Source organism: Diplotaxodon limnothrissa, linkage group LG12 (genome assembly GCF_057381915.1).
Source record: "Diplotaxodon limnothrissa isolate DT_005_m linkage group LG12, D_limnothrissa_male_GT1.1, whole genome shotgun sequence".
Taxonomy (NCBI): domain Eukaryota; kingdom Metazoa; phylum Chordata; class Actinopteri; order Cichliformes; family Cichlidae; genus Diplotaxodon; species Diplotaxodon limnothrissa.
Genome location: NC_140607.1, coordinates 5,594,062 through 5,613,286, shown reverse-complemented (window position 1 = coordinate 5,613,286; position 19,225 = coordinate 5,594,062). Strand labels below are relative to the sequence as shown.

General features: G+C 42.0%; 1 protein-coding gene across 1 annotated transcript in view; it reads right to left on the bottom strand.

Moving 5' to 3' along the window:
- arvcfb (ARVCF delta catenin family member b) overlaps positions 1-19,225 on the bottom strand; it is a 129,331-nt gene that overhangs the window by 23,550 nt on the left and 86,556 nt on the right. The window lies entirely within an intron of this gene.

Genomic DNA, 19,225 nt, shown 5'->3' with positions numbered 1-19,225 from the left:
ATGTCCAAGTACTCTTTTAACGAAGGCCAGCAGAAACGCTCCATATCTCTGGTTTCAGCCACTGAACTTTGGACACAGACACAAAGCCGATAGACTTCTCACTACTGAGCCACAGTTGTATTAGGTTTTCTATGGCTTACTCAAGAATGTGCCTCGCAGCTATCTGGCCTCTCAGTGGATCGACAGCGGTAATGCAATGGCTGTTTGTTTCCAATGTCCCTCCTGCTAATGCAATAGTGTTTTAAGCCCTCAGGTGGAGGTGTTAGTTTATATTAGAGTTTCTGTCGGTTGGAGATGTTATTTCCCTTTAGATGAAAAACATATTGGTGAAACTTGTCACTTTCCAAGTTGCGCAGAGTATGAATCAGTCTTTCATAACAAGTTCCTGTTGAACAAATGGCTTTCAAAATTAGTATCGAACAATGTTTAGACACAGTTGTCAGAGACTACACAGAAACATGAGGTAGTTAGAGATACAACTAGGTTTGGATACTTGACGCCTTGTAAAAGTTTAAAGTTATGTACCTAGGTGCTTTTATTTGGAAATAATAACACAATGGGCTACATTACATTTTCTATTAATTATGACAAATGTGAATACATGGCTGTAACAAACCATTTCAAAGTCCAGAATTGAATGTAGGCTCTAATAGTAATATCAAAAGAATTGGGGTCTATATTAGAACTTTTCTGTAATTAGTGCCACATTACTGCTTAAACATTGAATCATTGTGTCATGTTCACATTAATGTTAGAAACTACAACAATGACCGCGCTGCAGACACATATAGCTCATGTCAAACTCCATTCTTAATATCTTAAATAGGGTTAATTAATGTGGTAGTCTTGCACAGAAGCCATACAAGTTTTATTTAGATGACTGATGTTTCAATTAAGTTCTTAAATTAGCCTTGTTTTTAGAAAAAAAATGATTGCGTTTTGAGAGCAGGTAATTTGTTAGTTTGGCACTGCTTTTTATGTTTTGGGTTTAAATTAGAGAACAGTAAGACTGCAGGGATATTTAATAGAGACGTACAGTAATACCTAGGGTTGGATGCAGAATCATATGACAGAAACTGACAATTCAGAGCAGTTACATTTCTTTCAAGGTTTTCTCATGTAAATAAATATGAGAACTGACTATTGTACTGTAACTGTACAGTATATACAAGACAGAAAATAATGAAAAAGCAGAATGGGTTCCCTTGAAACATGTCAGAGTTTGTCACTGCTGCTTTCAATTCCCAGCTAATGTTAACACATTTTTGGTGCCTGTCGTGCCGGTCAGCTCCGTCGCCCATAAAGATCTGCTGTGGAGTATGACAAGCCACCAGCTGCATCCCGCAGATGCATGTGTTGACTGTGCCATTACATTGGCTACAAATGGGGAAAAAATTGATACAGAGAAGTGTGCTGTTGAGCACGTTTGTTTTCTATCCCTGCGTCTCCTTCCTGTTTCTCTGCTTGCTTTCTTCCACCCTCTTTCAGTCTCCTCTCACCACCTGTCAAATCTGCGCCACAGACACAAAACGTAGCACACGAGCCAAAACTGCTTTAAGCTACTGATGCAGACAATATGTAGAAATGAAAAAGTACACGAAGATGGTACGAAAGTTGCCATGGAAACCACCTCTCCATCGCCACTAACAAATTGGCTCATTCAAGGTTCACTGGAGACAGTTGGGCCAGAAACGGCAAAACAAAAATGAACATGCTGCATTTCAGTGCGCATGGAGCATAACGCAGCATTTAGGCGATGCATAATATTCTGAGGTAATGTGCTCAAGGCAGGAATTAGAAAGCCAAACTGGACACCATAGCTTGGAGTAGTTTGTAAATCGGGATCCTTCTCATACTTACCTAATTCCCATAATTCCACAGCCACTGGCTAAAAATGCAAAAAAAATGTAATTAGTGGCTAAGCCCTGCACGCGCCTCGTGTAAGTTTATGTTTTGCAAAAATAGCGTCAGATGATCAAGTGTTTCAGAGTGGAGGGGTGTGTGTGTGTGCGCGTGTATTTCTGAGATTGGAGTGCGTATCAGCATCACCTTGAGTGCCTGCTTTCTTTACACAGTCAAGTCACGTCCTCACCCAGACACAAACGAAACCAAAAACTCAAGCAAGAGGCTGCCAGAGAGGAAGAGATGGAGGGAAAGAAATTGGTGAAGAGAGGAAGAAATAAAGGTAAAGAGAGCGAGGAGTCCAGGTCCCACAGAGAAAACGTGTGTGTATGTGTTTGCGTGCGAACGGCAACATTTCCCATTTCTTATTTGGCAGTTTAAGTTGCTCACCTGCGCCTGAAAGTCTGAAATATAAGCTTAAGTTGTCAGGGCGATGTCGTGCTTTCACCGCAAATTCCACCTTACAGTCAATTCCCGACGCACTACACCACTCTACATCTGACAGATATTTCACAAGGAAATTGCGTAGCAACAGAAGCTCAGGAGAAGCGAGGAGAGAAGGAAGAAAGGGGAAGAAGGGGAGAACAGTGGGAATGTGCAGAAGAGAGACTAAGTGGGGATTGGGCGGGTAGGAAAGGGAGCAAGGAGGAAAGAAAACAGATGCTTGGAGAAGGGAGAGGAATGGGGAAAAAGGCACAACAAAGCAGGTGAACAGGGACTGAGGAGGGAAGGAGTAATATAGTGGGTGAGGTAGAGGAAAGGACAAACGTATAAGGAGCAAAGAGGAGAAGGTTGGATCAAGCAAAAAATCGTGACTGAGTGGAGCTGAGCTATGAATGTTGCATGGTGAATGGGACAGCTGTCTGGAAAATAGTCCACAGAGATGCATGGATCGTTTCAGGGCATCAAGATGAGAAGGGGGGGGGGGGGCATTTACAATCTACAATAAGAAAAACTGATGCACTGCAGCAATAGCTAAATGATGTGCTCTGCAGTTTGGGGTGGGGGTTTGGAGTTTGGGTGTCCAGCCTTCGGGAATAAGCCTAGATAATCCTGTCGACTGCTGGTCTGTGTGTGTGTGTGTGTGTGTGTATGTGTGTGTGTGTGTGTGTGTTTGAGAAGAGTGTGGGGGGGTTAATAGAGATATGGCAGTGACTGGAACGAGGACTGAAGATAGAGGCCGAGAACTAAAGAAGATGGACTAAGGGGGGGTGTGTGTGTGTGTGTGTGTGTGTGTGTGTGTGTGTGTGTGTGGGCTGTGAGGGCCTGAGCCCGCAGTCCAGATGAAGGAAAGTAATAAGGCTTAAACACACACACACACACACACACACACACACACACACACTAGAGGTGCGGCTATCTTTGTTACTTGAAAGCTGCCGATAACAGCGGTTAATATTTGATGCCAATACATAGAGCATGCGGATCATTTTCATTCAACTTACAAACATTTGGTGCCTCTTCCAGCTCTATGTTTTTATTCTTGGACAATGGAGCAGAACTGCATGATTCACAGTTCAAAAAGACTCATTTGTGCAAAACCCTCAGCTCATTTTTAGAGCCTGACCAGTATAGGATTTTAAGACCAGCATCGACACCAGTGTTTGGTGATTTAATGAAATAAATTTAATGAGAACATGAAACATAAATATTTGTTATGTGTAGTTATAGCATGACAACACTTTTTAAAAATAATCATGTTTCACTGTCATTGTCTCTGGCTAATATTGGCTGATACTCATTTTTAGCTACCATTGCTTTCTAACTTCCCTCTGATTGGCTGCTTCTTAAAAACAAAAGACTGATGGAGCTGCTTTCCTCACGACCAGGGCCATGTGCCTGAGATGACCATGTAAAGCATATCTATTCTCAATGGCATCACGCAGAGCCAAGAGTAGAAAAACTGCTTCATTGTAGAGGAATCGCTTTACAATAGAGCAGAGTTTGTAATGCATGATGATGGCTGCGATGGTGTTTGGTGGTGGAGGGATTTCCACTATAGGTTAGTGTCAGCAGTCATCTCTCATTTAGCGCTCCTTTCAGCTTCACCCAAGCACAGATGATGCTGTGGTCAATTTTCTTAGCTAATATATTCTCTCCCGAAACACCCTGATAACACCACCTTTATTAGTTAACATCACCTTATGCTCAAGTGTGAGGTGCATTGTCCTTTGCAAGTGCATGCGTATCTTCGTGTGTGTGTGTGTGAGAATCAGAGAAAGATGGAGGGAGAGTTTGACAGTATATTTGTGTGTGTCAATAAGCAGTGCTGCTGTTTTTTCTCCCCTTTTTGGACAGCTGTATGAATTAGGATTTGCGTGTTCTTATAAGAGTCAAATGAAAGGCACTGAGGATGAGATGATTTACTCTCGTCGGCTTAAACGAGCCCATCACCAAATCACACGCGCATTAAAATCCAAAATGCTCCTGATTATAGACCAGTCAAACACACTGACTATGAATGCTAAGAAACCAAAAAGATTTTCAAGTTGCCCTCTACGCGCTCAGTCTTCTCGCTTTATACAGAAACCTTTCCCTTATACTACCCTTTCTTCTTCTCTTCTCTTTTACGGCTGTTATGTAGGCCCAGGAACATTGTTAAAGCTCTGAGACCTTGACCCGTTCTATTCTTCTGTTTACTTGTTCGAAAGGAGAATACAAATCTTTATGCCGTGTTTGATGAAAGCGTCATTTAAATGCCACAATGTAATCTGAGACATAGAGCCGTCCTGACGCACGGCATAAGCCAGACTGCAAGTAAAACCTCATTGGAGGGACAGTTTGATTGGACGCCTGCCAGTGCCCATGACCCTCTCATTCAATTGTACACGAAGACAGCAGTCCTTAGGGTGCATTTAGGCGCTCCTGTTTACAACAATCTGGATTGTTTACGGCCGATATTTAACAGGTAACAGGACAGTGGCAAATTCTGAAGGGAGGCGCTTTTTTCTCTTCGCTAAGCCTCTGTTGTAGCTCCAGCGAAGCCAGTCAGTACGCCATTAATCTGCTTTTAATTAGATTAAAGCGTCTCTCACAGAAACAGGAAGCAGCACTCTTGTGTCTCGAACAGGGCCAAACAAAGGCTCCAATTGGCAACTAAATCTCACAGTGCTTCCTCCTACTTTCCTGGAACCATTCTTGTCTCATAATTATCACTTTACTCCAACTGCTCAGGTTTGGGGAGATGTGGGAGGAGAATGACATGGTTAATCATCTGAAGAGCCTGATGTTGCCGGCTACTGTGAATTCCTGGCACTTTTTTGGAGTTTCACAGAGCACAGTAGGAGGAGACAGAGGGCACTGAGGGTTTTTGAATAGGAAACAAAGTTAGAGCTGTTATGTTAATGCACTGCTAGTGGAGAAGTGCTGGGAATTAGAGATGCCCCACTGTCCTCTGCCAAACGCAGGTGGATAAATGCTGCCATGCATGAACACACACAAAACACATAATAATCTTCAAGGACTTCACTCCACTAATGATGTGTAGCACAGTCACTCTCTATGAGCTCTCCTAGGAAAAGCATTATTATGCAAACCTCTTTGTATTTCCAACAAAACACACGGTGGTCCCACTTACATAAACCTCTTGCTCCCCTCATTTGTTTTTCACTCCGTGCCTTATTATCAGTCCTTTTCATCACTGAGTAGTTGAAGCGGGAGTCGCAGTAGCCAAAATGTCAGCTCGGAGCCACTGGCTATTCTTATAATTAGTCCTTTTTCCTGTGTGTTTTATTAGCAGCAACAAAGGCAAAACTGGAAGACAGGGAGTGTCAAGTTAGCTGTAGGTGGCTGAGTGTGCTCAGCGGATGACACTCCAAACAGCTGGTGTGGCAGATAGGGAATCAGATTTAATCTCAGCAAGGTGGGAAGTGGGCGTGTGGAAAAAACATTAGCATCTGGGTAAGCTTTTATAATATTTCTTTTTTAATATGTTGGTATACAAGCAAATTATGGTACTACAATGGTAATTTCACTATAAATTTAACTCTCAAACACCACAAACCTTTGGCTGATATGCTCCTCCACCATCACCCATCATGGCATTACAATATACCAGGTCATTTACAGATCCAGACAGTAGTTTTCAATGGTATTAAATGCTTTCTCATTAACTGATATTAGGGCTGGGCGATATGACCCAAAATTCATATCTCGATATTTTTTAGCCGGATGGCGATATAAGATATATATCTCGATATATTTTTTTTAAAGCCATAAAGTAAGAACAAAAAGAGAGTTCTTAGTCAAAGCTGTGTCCCAGATGTCACACAGGCACTTTTATTAACATAGAGCAGATGTACATAAAATTTACTCAAAAATAAATTATGAGCATTTATTAAATAATAATGCTCCATAAATAAAAGAAAACAATGTTGTTTTTGTGCATAACAAAAAGCTCACAATTGTGCAGTCAAAATGTAAACTAAAAGACGCTGAGCACAATAACAAAGACAGATTTCACAGCTGCTCTGTTCCCAACTTGTACTGCGTGACTGACAGCCTGGAGTTTGAAATCCACTTCGCAACCACGTCTCTTAACAGGTGCCATTTATGGTCCTTATACACAGTAGGGTAATATTACGTTGAAGCACAGTACGTATCACTCCGCGAGGCTCAGCCGTAATGCTCCGACAATCCATCAAGCGGTGCAGCTCCGTAGCTTACCAAAGTCGTACTAAAACATTTTTTGACAGATTGCTGAGTGCTGTGTACCACATAAAATCGGTTCGCGGCCATCAAGCACAACCAGAATTCATACATAAGGCGCGCTGTCAACTTTTGAGAAAATGAAAGGATTCATTAGCGTGGTTAGCTCGTTAGCGTGGTTAGCTAGCTAACACATTGACGCTGTCCAGCCCCATGCACGGGGCGATGCGCAGTAACTCGTTAAAGGAGATTTGCCGTGTCCATCTTGTTGCTTCCTGCAGGTGAAGCGATGGGGGAGGAGGGGGAGTTGTGTTCAGTGAAGGAGAGGCGAGGCCGAGTAGCGTAAAGACGAAAGTGGACAAAAGAGAGGCAAACTTGCGGCTCCACAAGTATAATTATAATGTAACATAGACTATATCGATATAAAGGATATTGTCAGATCTTATATCTCGTATAAAAATATATCGATATTTTTTAAAAACTCGATATATCGCCCAGCTCTAACTGATATAGTACTCATAAATATTGTATTTAGGCAATGTATTATAGCATAGCTCACACCAGTAGAGGGCAGTCTCTACTGGTGGAAAAAGCAGCTGAGCTCAGTGAGCTGTGAAAGATGGTGACAAAACAAAGGAACAAAAGCAACTTCTAAATAAGAAGGAATACATCTGCCCCTGCCTGGAAGTATTGTGGACTGACTTCTTCGAGCAAGAATCAGTGGAAGAAGGATGGGAAGGGATTTCTCCATTCTAAATCAATTACATTTAAATGTTATATTAGACTAGTTCTGCTACAGTCACACTCGGGAAAATACTCGTGGCACAACCAGAATTATTGCAAGCATGGTTTGAAATGGCTACTCTGAACACAGAGGCCAACTACTTGCAATCAGTTGCCATTCTCACAGTCTCAGAGCCTGGTTCTGCTGGAGGTTTCTTCCTGTTAAAAGGGAGTTTTTCCTTCCCACTGTTGCCAAAGAGCTTGCTCATAGGGGGTCATATGATTGTTGGGTTTTTCTCTGTATGCATTATTTTAGGGTCTACCTTACAATATAAAGTGCCTTGAGCTCACTGTTGCTGTGATTTGTTGCTATATAAATAAAATTATATTGAACTGAAATAAAATTGAATTGGAAAGTGACTTTGGTGTGTCATTAAAATTAGCCAATCCTCAATCTCCCAAAAAATTTCAGTGTAGAAGAGGTTATTCATCAGTTAAGGTCTGGCACCTCTAACAGGTTCTGAGGATACAGGTTTTCATAGTCTTAAGACATTCTGCACCTCCACAGTTCTTTTGTATTTATCTTCTGCGTTAAGCTTGTTGACTTTAAGTTTAAGTGACTTTATGCACGTGCCTTATAAATGAAACTGCTGTTTCCATTGTCAGGGTGATAATAAAAAGCCAATAAGATGGAGTCTGTCTGGTATCAGTCTGCTGTCAGTTTGGCTTAATGGGATGAAATTGCCAATTACATGCAATCTGTTTGTGAGAATACAACAATTAACTGCAACAAATTGGTGAAAATCACAAATCTGTTGGCATCTAAATACACAGAAAGTTCCATTAAACAAAAACAAACATTAACTACTCACTATTACCTATGCCAGAACCTCAAAGAGAGAACCCTCACTGGGTGTTGCACACTGCTTTTTCTCACTCAATGGACATCATGGCAGGGTCTAATGATTGTGATATATGAAGCTGTTTGTTATTGTCTAAAATATAGTTCAGCTAACTTACCGGCAATTACACTGTTAACAAAAGCACGTGGGAAGGATACAATGTAACAAAAGCCCAAAGTTGGCATTGGTGTCATCTAATTTAGTGGTTGCAAGGATCACATAACACAATACAGAACTCCATAACCTCACGGGGAGAATCATGTCACTGTAATGTGCCATAGGGAAATACTTCCCAGCATATACTTTCACAGGGCTCTTACCAACAGATATTACTTATCAAACCAGGAACGGGGGAAAGTTTCACACCTTTTAACATTAGGATACAATGTGTCTGATTTCTGTCTCAAATGCTTCTTGCCTGTCTTTTTGCTCTTACAGCTATTTAATCACCCATAGACATACAAAGTGTAAATGGGTAGTACGATCTGTGTCTTTATGTAAAGGCATCACTTATCTCTTGTTGCCACAATTTTTTGTTAGTGATAGACACAGTTTAAAAGAAAATGCTTGAAGAGCATGATTATGACTAAGTTTGGTTCCAGGATTCGTTTGTTTAGTTATACTCCATGTAAATATAAAGTCTCCTGTGTTATAATATCTGTTTTGGGGTTTTGTTTGTTTGCATCCAATTTAGTTTTGTCTCATCTGACTGTTGTGACAGCAAGGGAACAGAAATATAAAACCGATCCGAGTCAATCGTCCTTTTCTTAGAGCAGGGTAGACCTTCCTCTGGACATGGCTGCATCCACTATAATAAGGACACACAACACATTGTGAATTTGGCACAAGGAAGGTGTAATGCCAAGAGAAATGCAACGACAGCAGCTACAGAGAGACAGAGAGTGATACAAGGTGCCAGACAGTCTGGAACCAACACTGTGCGGAGTGGATGCTATGTGTCAAGACAGCCAAGAAGCTGAGGGTGAGAAAGTATGTGTGAATGTGCATCGGCCATGTGTCTGTGCAAGCATTATATGCTTATATACACGCTTTGTTTGCCATCTGCATGTCTGGATTAGATGGTCGTGACGTAGCCATCACTATTAGAGGTCTCACCTGGCAGCAAAATGTAGCGCCAGGAGAGGAGATGGAGCAGGGTGGCAATTGGAAATAAGCAAGTGGTGCGTTTTTGTGGTTAACAAAGGGGCAAGTGAGTCACTGCAGTCAGCTGGTTGCGGACTAGCATGAAGACAGCGAGGCCAGGAGTCAGCATTCGTTATGGAGGTGTTAAATTCCAAAGGCATGAAAATAGAGAGCTTCTACTTGGTACCACTGCTTGGAATTTGGGAGATGGTGAGGTGTTTATTGTAGGCTAAACTTTTCCTCCTGACTAGAATTGTGTTTATCTGAAGTAGACTTGCCAGCAGGGTAATGACGCAAAGATTCCTTATTTTGAAAAATGGATCTGCTTTATCACATTTCCCTGCTGAGGCAGGATGTTCATCAAGCCTTTGGGCAAGTGGCTGTTTTTATCCTTTTCCTCCACCACTTGAAGCCATAAAGAGAGATATAGCAGGGAGGATTAAAAGAATCAGATTCTTGCCACAGAGCCATTAAGTGAAGTATTTCTCCTCCATGTGAGGTGACAACACCAGAGACAAACAATCAAAGTGGAGCTCTATTTTCTCTAACTCAATTGAGCCCCTGACTTTTCCGACATCAAGAGCTAAGACGCATCAGAGACAGAGATGACTCCGACAGCAAAACAGTCAGTGTTCATTACACTACACATCGAGATCCCCAGTGGGTTGATATCAAAGTGGGTTACAGAATATAATAAATAACAGCTCACACTAGTGTTGTTTGTCAATGCTAAGACTTCGCCGCAAATTAAATGCTTGGCTTGCTAGAAAAACAAAAAAACAACAACAAAAAAACAGTGATGCATGTTACACAGTTGTCGTCTTTGTAAACGCGGGTGTTTTCTCAACTGCTGGTTGAGAGACGAGGGTTGTGGGTTTGCGCGACGAGAGGAGTGCAATAAATCTCTCATGGATGGAGAGAGCACCAAAGTGGCAGAGAGCAAGACAAATGAGAATTAGTACTGGAGGTGGAAAGAGAAATGGAAAGCGCTGAAGCTTTTCAAACCCAATGTCTTTATTGCTCCGTCACATTGCCCTTATTGTCAAGATATGACTACCGTATTTCCCGGACTACAAAGCGCACCTGAATATTAGCCGCACAAGCTAAAATCAGGGGAAAATCCTGTTTTGTACATACATTAGCCGCACCTGACTAAAAGCCGCAGGTGTTTCAATGTTGACTTATCATATGTAAGAGAATATGCACAAAGCGAATTGTCAGGAAAGAGATGGCTGTTTGGAGACACACCCCTTTTATTAATATTTTGAAAAACAAGTTATGGGTACATATTTGCACATGTGCTGTGCTTCATAAATGAGTAACAAATGTAGTACATAACAGTAACCTACAGCACACCAGAAAAATAGATTCAGACTACCTTTTAGGCTCAGGTGCAGTGACACGGCTTTAACAAGAAGAAAAGTCAGTCATTCACCACCATCTTCCTGCGCACTAAAACCACCAAAGTCCTCTTCTCCAGTGTCGGAAACGAACAGGCTCAGGATGGCTTCGTCATCCACTCTCAGCTTCTTTCCTTCGTTGTCACTTTCAAAACCAAAGAAATCCTCATTGTCATTGTCAGTGTCGGAGTCGAACACCCTCTGAAGGGCCGTGGCGGTGTCCTCCTCTCCATCATGCAGCAGTCCAGCCCTTCGAAATCCGTTGGTGATCGTGGATGTTTGCACACTTTTCCACGCTGTCAGAATCCACCGGTAGAGTTGAGCATAACTTGCTTTTCGCAAGTTTATCGCCGCTCATCATCCACGCCTCCCGCTGAACGCGTAGCGCTACTTTGAAGTTTGTTTTTCGCGCTACTTGTACGGCACTATGTTGCCTGGCGGATGGACATGTGACCAACATACCACTCTTGAACCCCGATCCTTCCGCCAGGCAACGTAGTGCCGTACAACAGCGGAACAAACAAAACAAATCGTCTTACGATATCACAAAAATCATGGACAATCTATAGAAAAGCCGCACCTGACTAAAAGCCGCAGGGTTCAAAGCTTGTGCAAAAAGTAGCGGCTTATAGCCCGACAATTACGGTAATTAGCTATACTTAAAGCAGTTTGGATCAAAAAGCTTCACTTGAAATTAGACACAGATTACCAAAAAGATTCATCATGGTGGGAATAAGCACTGACACATCAAACACATCCACCAAGTTTCCAACCATTTCCTCATATGAAAACATACAAGTAGTGTAGCAGTAAAAGGGTATTAGGGTTTTAACTATTGATCATTTTTCTGCAGAAAGAATGATCTCAGTCTTTTCATAAGTCGCAATGATTGCAGAGTTTCTGCCCTGGTGTTATTAGCCAAGGTCCGCTTGGGCTAAAACAGCTTGAAAAACCCACAAAGACACTTTAAAAAGGACAAAACAACAAAGCAAATGTTAGAGAGCTGATATCTGTCCACTTATCTCTACTAATTAGTGAATATAACAGGCTAGAAGGTTTTTGGGAACAGCGTTAACTGCTTCTCATTGCTCTCTCGCTCTTATATATAAACACCTTGACATCTTTTTCTGTCTCACTTGTCACCCATGGTGAGTGCAGAGATGCACCTAAACCAAAGCTCTGTTGTTCCATGTGTGGCTCACAATTAGCGTTACAGAAGGGTACTGGTGCCAAATTAATTGAGGGCAATGTTAAAATGCCCCGCTGCCAGTCAAACTGCTGGTGGAGACCCTGCTCGGGTCATTTTTTTTTTAATTTAGTAGTATATGGCCAAGTGCATACAAAAGTAATGATATTTTCACTCACTTCAGTATATCAGTTTAATCTAATTAATATTTAATCATTAGCAGAGTGCCCACATTTTACAACTCTGTCTGCACTATAAAAACAGGGATGGTAAAAAGAAAGAATAATTAAGAGGCTTTCTCTAGCATACACAAAACACTCCCTCTGAGGTAATTACACTAATAAACTCTTTCTTAAGAGTTTAAGATTATTTGATGAACTGGTTAAAATCTGCAGCTCTTCTGATTAATTGCTCCTTCCATAATTCTTCTTCTACCCTATTGCAATCTGGAAATATTAAATATCCATCCATCCATTCGCGTCCGCTTATCCTTTTCAGGGTCGCGGGGGGCGCTGGAGCCTATCCCAGCTGTCATAGGGCGAGAGGCAGGGTACACCCTGGACAGGTCGCCAGTCTGTCGCAGGGCCAACACACAGAGACAGACAACCATTCGCACTCACATTCACTCGCACATTCACACCTATGGGCAATTTGGATTAACCAATTAACCTATCCCCATTAAGTGCATGTCTTTGGACAGTGGGAGGAAGCCGGAGTACCCGGAGAGAACCCACACAAACACGGGGAGAACATGCAATATTAATATTTAGGTATTAATGTTTCTCCTAGGGTTGCATAATTAAATAAACTAAACTACATTGCACTTTTAAAGAAAATGGAAGACGATCTGGCTAGATGGAAGTCTCTATATTATTCATGGGAATCGTCACTTCAATAAAAAACGCTGGTCTAAGGAGCTTGGAAAGAAAGACGTGTGGACTTCTTTAAGTTTCTGGAAGACGTTTCACCTCTCATCCAACAAGCTTCTTCAGGTCTAAGAGCAATTGGCGGAGAGTCCTATTGGACTCAAAGGCTACGTCCACACTAGCCCGGATAGATTTGAAAACTGCGTTTTCGTTTGAAAACACTCCGTGTCCACACTAGCATTTTCGGTCGTTTTCACAGAGTTGTGCGTCCACAATGAAATGGCCGAAAACGCTTACGTTCCAGTACTGCGCATGCGTGAAACGCAAGAAGATTCAGCCTGCCTCATTTCTGTCTGCTGTTTATTTACTTTCCGGCTCTTTGAAACGTCACGGCAAAATGTCGAGGAAAAGCACCGAGTTTTTTAAATGGACTGACAATGAGGTGGAGTTGTTGCTGCGAGTAACACAAAAGTACAATGTGCAAAAAGTGAGTGAGAGTTAAAGAATTTGAAGAAAAGCTACGTGAAGCATGTACAGACTGATTAATCTTTAATAGGGCTGTCAAAGCAAACAAAACAACTGCTGTATAATGCCCTCTGCTATCTTTGTTTAATTGGTCACATGACTGCATCACATGACTAAAATGTGTCATCGTTTTCAAAAGTCTCCGTTTTCGCTGTCCACACTGCGACGCAAAAGCACCATCTTCAAACGTATTCGTTTTCGAGAGCGTTTTCAAAACGCTGCGTTTTCCTTCAGGTAAAACACCGTATCAGTGTGGATGGGAAGCCAAAACGGAGAGAAAACGATGCGTTTTCAAATGAAAACACATTCGTGTGGACGTAGCCAAAGAGGGTCATGGACCCCCTTTTGTTCCTCTCCCTGATCACACGAGCCAAGGTGTGAAAACTGGTGTGGGTCATAGTCAGCCAAGGTTTGACACCTTTCCACACTCTATCATGTGACTTATTGAGAACAAATGACCCAAGATGTGAGTGGGCGTTAAGGCGTCTGGGAAGGGATCTCGAATCTGGATTATAGATGGCAGACGGTTGGTGTCGTAAGCCCCGCCCTCTGTTCAAATATGGTCATTCACAGTGGCCATAGATGGCTTCTTTCACTCCTCTTTCAAACCATCTGTCTTCTCTGTCCAAAATGTGAATATTGACATCCTTGAAAGAGTGACCTTTGACCTTTAGATGCAGATGTACAGCCGAGTCTTGGCTGGGTCTCAAAAACACTGGGATGTCGTGATTGGAGAAGACTCGCCTGAGTTTCTCTGAGGGGCTGATTGACCCTCTGGGCGTATTAGTGCCAGGACTAAGGTTTGGTTTGTTCTCTGACATGCACTGGCAAGTATGGGATCTTTGGGACTCCCCCCATGACTGCTGTAAGTACACAGTCTTCATCTTAAAGTGCCCATAATGACATTGAGTTTAAAGCTTTTCCATTCTGCAATCTGATCCCACTGATAATATATGCATTTGTGGTCGGAGGCATGTGTAAGAATGATTTTACTGCAGGCCACAAATAAAGTTATCTTAATTCACTTGGGGGAAAAAAATCTTTTATTAGCTGAGCGAGCAGTTGGTCGATTTTTAAAGGCTGAAGCTTGTTTTTTTATGTCTCAAGGTAAAACGCTCTTAGTCCTGGTTTGGCTATGATCTGAACTCTTGTACTCGCACACTTTGGATGCTCTGGCTCACTGAAAACACAAATACATCCTCAGCTGTGTGAGGTGCTTTCCACCCTCCTGCATCATGAGAGTACTCTGACAGTAAAGCATAAGAGCACAGATAAAGGGAAACATATGAAGACTGTAAATGTAAGGTCTAATTAATTAGATACAGTGTTTCCTCAAAGGAAAGCTAACAACTGTTTCTCTGTCCTTTCAATATTTTATTCAGGCTGGAAGAAACCAGGAAGAACCAAGATTCCATTCAGGTTTCCCCCCCTCACCACTCTTAAGCCACTTTCACATATGTTGGAAAAACCAAATTGGAACATTATTATTGGAACAGTCGTCCTTGCTCGTATGCAGCACACATGTGCTATTCTCACACAGCTGCAAATCGGCACAACAGGACATCACACGGACTTGGTGCTAAGGAGTCGGCTGATCATAAACCTTTTAATGCTTTAGAATTGATTAAGTATGATCTATAAGTTAACTGCATAAACCCTTTCACATCTTTTCCGTTCTCCCACCTCCTTCTCCTCTCCTGACCTTTTTCCAATCTAAGGGTAAAAGCTGTGGTTTCAATTAACTGCTGGGAAAATGTTTCAACATCTCAGGGGCTGCCACACTCACAGGCTCTTTAATGGAAAGGGTCTTTTCACAATTCTTAATCACTTTTGTTACAGCTCCCCTCCCCAGTAACTTTGGACTTCTCTAATGACGGGATAAATAACTCCGACCTTCAGTCATGCTGACATTTATATAACATAAGCCATACTTTACACAGCAGCTATTTCTAATCCCTGAACTACATTATTTCTCTTCCAGTGCTCACAGTACATAAAGTTGTAGTCAAATGACACCAATGCTGGAACTACAGCCTTGGACTTTTGCAGTGGGCAAACTTCCTACAGGTATTACACAACTTTTCACTTTTGTTTTCAAGAAACTAAATCATTCAATCTTATAAAAGTTCACAAACGATTTTTTGTTAAATTATTGTTTTAATGTCAGACAGTTATAGTTTTTATCCTTTCAGCCCTGGTGGTGTTTAACAGCCTTTAGATGCTACTGAAAAACTACAGGCCCTTATAGTATCTGTGCACACAGATCAGAGGGCTATTTTTCAGAGATTCAAATTATCATTGGACTGTGATATCGGCTTATTGATCCATAATCTGAAAAATAACCTGTTCCCACACAGGCTAGGTCTACACCGTACGTTATCATGGTAATATACCCTGGTAAGAAGTGAACCGTCTTCATAATAATCCTAAAGTTACATAGTTAAGCTCAAATCCTGCTTCGTAGCTCAGGTCTCTGTTATATCGGCCATCTGCTTTCACAGAACAATTTTGGAAAAACCTGATGTACTCTGACTGCCCAGCAACAACTTAGCAGACACACAAAGTACAGCATTTAACTGCTATTAGTCAGTGTCGGGCATGTTGTGTTACTTATTCACATCTGAAGCTTTTAGTATCTTTAAAAAGTTGTCTCAAAACATGCATCAGACAGCCCTCTAATCACAACCGCTGTCAAAATAAAATGCCCACAGAGCCCTTGCTCTCTTGTCTCCTCTTTTCTTCTTTTTCCAGCATACACACACACACGCACACACGCACACATAAACAAGATTAATCATTGCCCACTGCCAGGTCCAGCATGCTCCCTGCATTGACCTCTCCCTGCCTGACATCAGATCAGGACTGGGATACACATGTAATCTCCCATATCTCCCTCAGCCTTGGGAGCTGCTCTCGCTCCCTCATTGCAAACGCCCCCCAGGTGACCAGCGGATGTGATGGTGATGGTGGTGGAGGAGGTGGGTAGTGGAGTATGTGCCCCAATCACACAAATACACATTTTCACAGAAAAAACAAACAAGGCACCCAGAGGACTTTTACAGTCTTTCAGTAGCAAGCGCGTCCATCCCTGATGTTTCCCAGTGAAGAAAAAGTGATAAATGTGCTTTAAAAGACATTGTGGGTTTTGCTCTGGTGATTAAGCTTATTATCCATGCATCTCACTGTTGTTATTCTGCTGTGTGTTGAGCTAATAAATGTCAAATATGATTTGTCTGTCTGCGAGCAAGAAAATGCCGGGGCCGCTCTCTACAACACGAACCCATACACTCATCTCAGCTGTGCATGTCATTTAGGCCTATAACGATAATTGCTTTCTCTGGAGTCTAAACTCTGACGGGAGTTGTTTTCACACTGTGTAATGCAATCGCAGCACCAGCCTAGCTGCTATAGATCCTCAGCTGCAGTGTGGCAGCTTGGCTTTTACCCATGAAAACCCAGCCAGTGGAAAATATTAATTATTATCCTTGTAGCTCATCTACTTTCCTTTACTTTAGGGGCAATTTAAAAAAAGGCAAAATCTGCTTAACTTGGAAAAGCACAGCAATTAATTGTGATCTAGTTTAACGAGGGCCCACTTTGACGTGTTAATGTGGCTAATTAACAGTCAATCAGGAAGTGATATGGACTTTGAGTGCCTGCCACTAGACATTAGCCACATTTCTATCCAAAGTACCCAAAGCTTCTACTTACAAAAACTTTTTAATGTAACTAAAAGGTGCTTTGAGAACAATGGTTGTCTGCATTTTCACTGTTCAAGCATCGGAGTACATTAGATAAAGTAATCTGCCGATGTTGTGACAGGTAAATCTGAGGAGCGAGACGGCACTCTGGAGGATACAACCACTTTGGCAGAGGAAACTTGCCAAAGATACACACAACTGTGGTGAATTTTTGCAAGCTTTTTACCAGAATTGTCTGTGAGTTTGCAGAGATAGACAGGGTGAAATGTCAGCCAATCAGCACAGCAAGCCCCACACCCAAAGTTGCTGAACTCTGAGAAAGTACAGCTGCGGAGCGGTGACTTTCAAGGGAATAAATCAATTTCCACAAACTTAGATGCTGGTCCCTCCAAAGGTTCCTGCAGTAAGTTAAGTGGTTGGTAATGAAGGTGCTGATGTGTTAATACCACACAGGGGTGTTTAACAAGGGCATGCAAATTCCACAGACACCACGGACACTTTACTGCAGAGTAATGTACTGTACTGACATACACATGAGCAAATATACATCTTTCTCCTAACTCGATGAGGTTTGTACTGCAGGCTAATTTGCTTTTATGACAGTCAACTGCCTGTTACTGCCAAATACCAACAGCAGAGAGGCTATGCCTGCCTGCACGCGCGCACACACACACACACACACACACACACACACACACACACACACACACACACACACACACACACACACTCTACTGCATGAACCACATGTCAAATCTGGGAATGATGCCCCCTGCAATGTTACCTAACATCATGTCTGTTTGTACAATGCATTAGACAACAGAGAAGAGAGAATAAGAGTCTTTTAATATTTGACTATGATCAATAAATAATAATCAGTTTGTGGATTCACAGACTGAAATTAAGGCCTCAAACAACCATGTTTTCCCAGTAACCACACTGACTCAAGTTCTCAAGCAACAGCTAAAGACATCTCATACTCAAGCTTTGTGTGTTGCTGACAAACATTTTCTACAATACTCCAGGGTGGAAGCAATGTGGCTTCTAGTTATTATGTGATAATAAATCCTTTGGGTAAGGGTAAGGTCGACTTTCCTAATCTTTTGAACGTAGTCAACCTAAATCAGGAAGTTATGACATGCCAGCTTGTTACTTTTCCACTGTGTAAATACTTGGCAACTGTATTAGCAGAAGGTTTGCTGTAAACAATGTGGCTTATCATGAATGATTAACATGATTAACGTTGCAGGGAGATGGTCAGCACCTCAGCAGTTGCTAATTAAGTCATTATATCGTGATGGCACAAACAATAAAAGCTTTTAAAAAAAACTTGAAAACTGAAACGTTCGAGAGGACCTAAGTGTTTTTGTTTTTTTAAAACCAGAACCAGAAAAAACTCTGGGAAGTTACTGGTCAGAGCCAAGATTTTTTTTTAAATCAAATTACCTGGCAGAGCTGCTACACCTGTGTTTACTGTTTAAATTTGTGAGCTTTAGACTTCACTCACACAAGACTTGACACTGGTTGGTGACTTCCTGAACCCCAGTTTCACACAAGAGACTGACAGCAACCTTCAGAAACCACTTGCCAAACCAGTCCTGGAATGCAACCAGCAGTTGCCAGGGGATCACAGTGTGGTCTGTAGGCTTGTTGACTGATGCTTTAGCAATCAGTTTCAGAGCAACTGCCACCACCTACAACTGGATAGGGAATACACATGTTTCCTTCATGACCTGTGGTTGCCAGATGATCAGTAAAGCGCCATTTCTATGAGGTACTCATCAACATTGGTTCCTAGGTGGAAGTACCTGGTACCAGGTACTTTTTTAGCATCCTACGTTTGCTCAGTTGAGCTGAAAATATGACGTCAGACTGTATTCCACTGATTGACCAAGGTATGATGCCACTGGATGAGTCATGAGCGACACCTTCACAAGAATCAAACCCACCATTTTTGCAACCCGGCAACACACAAATGACATCGTGAGACTTGAGCCACGTTGCTATAACAACAGCACCCATACTGAACATACATGATGTAAAAGAAGATGCTGTCCATCCACTCCTAAGGTGCACTGTCAGAAACAACTTTGAGCACAGAGCAATTCAACATATTTAACAAAAGATGATTTTCAGCCTCCGTATACAGTCAGAGGCTGTTTATTGCCTGTTGTGCCTCAGTGCATTGTCACAGCATTTAACAAAAAGAAGGGCTTACAGAATTGATGCT